Genomic DNA, 4,914 nt, shown 5'->3' with positions numbered 1-4,914 from the left:
CCCCGCCCCTTGAACCGCCGGTTCATGACCCTGAACCGGCGGTTTTCGACCCTTGTGCATGCCTAACTACGTGTAACACCCATCTGTATCGGCACGGAGGCAACACCGTGACTTGAACTTGCACCATCTTCCGGTGCCCAACGCTCCGCAGCAAAGCATTCAGTTCTATTATCATATTGTGCAATGCGATACATGTTAACATAATATTCGAGACATCATCTTTGTGCCAAACTCGTGCCGGACACCGTATAATGGCCTATCGCGCTTGGAGCACACCAAAAGCTCGCTCAACATCCTTCCGAGCAGCTTCTTGTTTTCGCGCAAAATATTGTTTCTTCTTCGGTCCAACCGGTTGGCGAACTGTCTTGACGAATACGGGCCAACGAGGGTATATCTCATCTGTCAAAAATAGTACCCCCGTTATATACTGCGTTCTGTTGGCTACAAAGCTGATTTCTGGACCTCTCCCCCGACACTCATCATTGAAGAGAGGCGATGACTGCAGAATGTTGATGTCGTTGTTCGAACCTGCAACACCGAAATACGCATGCCATATCCGCAAGCGGTAGTCAGCAACGGCTTCCAGAATCATCGATGGACCTTTGCTTTTGAAACCAGTAGTGAACTGGCTTTTTCCACGCCACCGGGTAGTTTTTCCCTCTCCAATAGATGCAATCGATGCTCCCTAACATCCCTGGGAAACCGTGCACCGAACCGTGCATATCTAGCAGTCTCTGGCACTCATCAAAGGTTGGCTTTCGTAGGAACTCCGGACCAAAGATTTCCCGGATCCCCCTACAAAACTGCCTGAGCACCGTTAGGCTAGTCGTCTCACCCATCTATAGGTATTCGTCGAACATATCAGCCGCTCGGCATAGGCAAGCTGCCTAATTGCAGCGGTGCATTTCTGAAAAGTAGACAGCCTGATCCGGCCAGTGCAATCACTCCGGAGGGTGAAGTACCTGTACCGCTCCGCCAAATTCATCGCTATATGGGTGAAGAGCCGTTGCGACATTCTGAAACGCCGACGGAAAATCTCGGTTGGATAACGGGGGTTATCCACAAAGCAGTCCGCCATTAGCCACTGGTGCGCTCCGCTATGGTCTCGTTGGATGGTCCGACGAGCAATAATCTCACGAGGGATCGCGGCCTCCGCCAATTCCGCTGCGCGCGCCGCATCCTCCTCGTCGGCTTGGTTATGCACCTCTTGAATCAGAGAATTCCACGCGTCATTCCACAAATCGTCCATTTTTAATACCAATGGAATCCACAAATTTTAGTAAGAGAAAATATGAGTGAAGAGTTTGAATGGTGTGAAAATAATGAGGGGAGGAGTAAATTAAATTGAATTTAAAAAAAATGAAAAAAAAATTGTCCGCCCCTAACCGGCATGCCGCTCACCCCGCGTTATAGGCCGGCTCGCCCGCCGTGGAAGCTCCGGGGTCGCGCATTCGACGCCGTGGAGGAAGAGTTTTTAAGTGTGTCTTTTAAATTAGCAAAATTATGTGTGTGCATCGCCACCGCCTTCGGGGGATGATTCGCCGACGGAGTAGTTTTTAAGTGTATAATTTTTAATTTCTAGTATTTTAAATTATGTCTTATTTATTTATTTTTTTAGATTTTAATTACGTGTTTTTTTATTTTTTAGAATTTTAAATTGTAATTTTATTTTATTTATTAAAGTGTGTTTTTATTAATTGAATTCGTTGGAAAAAAATGAAATTAAATGAATAATTAAGGGATGAGATAATTAAGAGATAGAGGAATGCATGCGATGTCTCTTAGTTAAAAGACGAGTGAAAAGTATGGTGGAGTCTATGAATAGTTAAGAGATGAGACGGTTAAGAGACCACTTATTCATTGCTGTTCACATCAAAATCCCTATTTTGGTTTTTCTCTCCTCTCCACCACTATCTCTATCTCCACACAGACAAACAAGTCAAGAACACTCCACTTCACTCACACCTTGTCTATATATATGTCGCCTTCTTTTCGCGGTCTCTGTTTTTTACTCAAGCTCCAATTTAGCCTCAAAACATCGTAACTGCTCATGTGTTTTTCTTCCGGCAGAACAAGGCCACCGCCGCCGGTAGGGAATGCGGTGGAACCAAAATCCGACCTCTTAAAAGAACTCATCCTTCGCACTTGAAGCTACTCAGCCAGAAATGGCGATACAAACGATCATAAACCCCTACCTACCAACAGAATTAAAGCAAAAGCTAAAAAGCTCCGATTTTTACGAAGAGGAGACGACCCGCCGCCGGAATCAGGTCCCCTTTTACCAGAAAGAAAGCCTCCGTCAATGTCTAATGCAAAACTCATCTCCAGTGGAGGCGGTGAAGATGTGGCCGTGAACAAACGGTATGAGAGGCTACTGGCGCTCCGTACAAAGGCCGTGAAAGGGAAAGGAGCATGTACTGGGCTCATTTCGATCCTATCTTGATCACAAACCCCGACACCAACCACCCAAAATCAGTGAAGCTGAAGTGCAACCCTTTGCGATGCTGCATTCTCGGCGTCAAACCCATCAAGAACTGCTTCCGAGCATCTCAAGAGAGGAGCTTGCCCCCAATTTTAGCTTTATGCTGAAGCCTATCACCCAGTTACCCCCTCTCGCCTCACCCTCGTCGCAGCGCAAACGGAGCTCTGACTCTTCCTTGGACGGTCTCCGATAAACATGTTTGATTCGTCTCGATTAATTGGCTTTATGCCTCACCAAAGTAGGCAATTGCAAGGCCCGAGTCCGAAGCCTCCGATTTTGTCTGGTGGTAGGGATGATTTGAGGCCATTGGCAATGCTGGAGGGAGAGTGTGAAGAGGCTCAAGAGCCCCAAGGCCTCACCAACTTATGCATTGAGCAAAGAGGCAAGTTGATGCGGCCTTTGACCTCTTAGCTGATTGGTTCTTCGAGGTCTGTGGATCGGTGACATTTTCGAGCCTCGAACATCCCAAGTTCACGGCTTTTCTTAAACAAGTCGGCATGCCTGAGGTGTCAAGACGGGAGCTTCTATGCTCGAGGCTCGATTCCAAGTTCGAGGAGGCTAGAAGGGCGTCCGAAGCAAGAATCCGGATGCAGCTTTCTTTCAGGTTGCTTCTGATGGATGGAAGAGCCAAATTTGCATTGAAGGGGACAAGCGTCTTGTCAAATTTATGGTTAACCTTCCTAATGGAACCAGAGTCTTCCAAAAGGTGGTCTGCTCGAACGGTGAAGCAGTGCCATCGCAGCATGCCGAGGAGGTCTTGTGGGAGACCGTTGGATATATTTGTGGTGGCAATGCACATAGATGTGTAGGCATCGTTGCAGATAGGTATAAAGGGAAAGCACTGAAAAGCTTAGAACACCAGAATAATTGGATGGTTAATTTATCTTGTCAGATTCAGGGATTCTGTAGTTTGATCAAGGACTTCACTCAAGAGCTTCCACTATTTGTGAGTGTAACCGAAAAGTGTATGAAAATCGCAAATTTGATTAACTCTCAATCGCAGGTTAGGAATTCTTTCCTCAAGTTTAGGTTGCAAGGGGTTGAAGTTCCTGCCTTTATTACAGTCCCCACTACTAAACGTGATATTTCTAAGAATTCAGGTCCTTTTATTGCCATGTTGGAAGGTGTCCTAACATGCTCAACAAATTCTTCGTTTAGTTGTGTTGGATGACACATTTAAAGTTGCTTGCTTAGAGGATCTTGCTGCTGCAGAAGTGGCTGGTGTTGTTCAGGATGTTGGATTTTGGAATGAAGTAGAGGCTGCTCATTCATTGATAAAGTTGCTAATATCGATGGCCGAAGAGGTTGAGGCAGAGAGGCCTTTAGTTGGGAGATGCCTTCCTCTCTGGGAGCAGATGAGGTCTAAAATCAAGGAGTGGTGCACCAAATGCAATGTAGCAGAGGGCCTGTTGAGAGGATAGTCGAAAGGCGGTTTAAGAAAAACTACCACCCTGCATGGTCAGCTGCCTTCATTCTTGATCCGCAGTATTTGGTTAGGGACGCGAGTGGGAAGTACCTCCCCCCTTTCAAGTGCTTGACACACGAGCAAGAGCAGGACGTTGAACAATTCATTACCCCGCCTCGTTGCAGGGGAGGAGGCTCATATCGCGTTAATGGAGCTTATGAAGTGGAGATCTGAAGGTTTGGAGCCACTGTATGCACAGGCAGTTTCAGCTGAAGCAGCAGGATCCTGTTACCGGGAAGATGAAGATTGCTCATCCGCAGAGTAGTAGGCTTGTGTGGGAAACTTGTCTTAAAGAATTTAAATCACTTAGTAAAGTTGCAGTGAGGCTTCTTTTCCTTCAGGCAACCTCAAGTGGGATAAAGTGGGATTGGTCATTCACAAGATTGTTTGGAGGGCAAGGAGCCTCGAGATTAGGGTTTGACAAGGTACAGAAGCTCATTTTCGTCGCAGCTCATGCGAAACTTGAGAGACAGGACTTCTCCAGTGTAGAGGAGAATGATGCAGAGCTTCTTAGAAGCGTGAATGGCGAGGATGAAATGCTTAATGAGGTTCTTGCACAAACGTCATCAATATAATGGTTTTTTGGTTTAACTCTCTAGAATTGTTGGTGTAGGATTTGTTATTTAATTAATTATTTATTTTCATTTCTCAATCGGTTTAGTGAATGAATTAGATAGTAGTAGTACTACATTATTGCGTTATGAATGGATCATCTCTTTGTTCCATTTGGTGTGTAGAGAGGAAAAGCATTATTGGTTATGCTTCTGCTTTTGATTCAGAATAGAGGTGGAAATCTCAAACTTTTAGCATTATTTATGACTCACAATTAGTTCTTTTGATATTTTGTATTGCTATTAAACAAAGACAAACAGTTTGCTGCTTCTGGAGTCTTCATATTTCCCTAATCCAATTCTTTACTTAACCATTAATTCACTCTGTTGTACGTACATAGTGAATGTCTTTTGTT

At 45.2% G+C, this 4,914-nt stretch overlaps 1 pseudogene; it reads left to right on the top strand.

The window, feature by feature from the left end:
* Positions 1-2,302: 2,302 nt before the first annotated feature.
* On the top strand, positions 2,303-4,566 carry LOC121789406 (annotated as a pseudogene).
* Positions 4,567-4,914: the final 348 nt, after the last annotated feature.

This window comes from Salvia splendens, unplaced genomic scaffold (assembly GCF_004379255.2).
Source record: "Salvia splendens isolate huo1 unplaced genomic scaffold, SspV2 ctg231, whole genome shotgun sequence".
Classification (NCBI taxonomy): Eukaryota; Viridiplantae; Streptophyta; class Magnoliopsida; order Lamiales; family Lamiaceae; genus Salvia; species Salvia splendens.
This window is presented reverse-complemented; position numbering and strand designations above follow the sequence as displayed.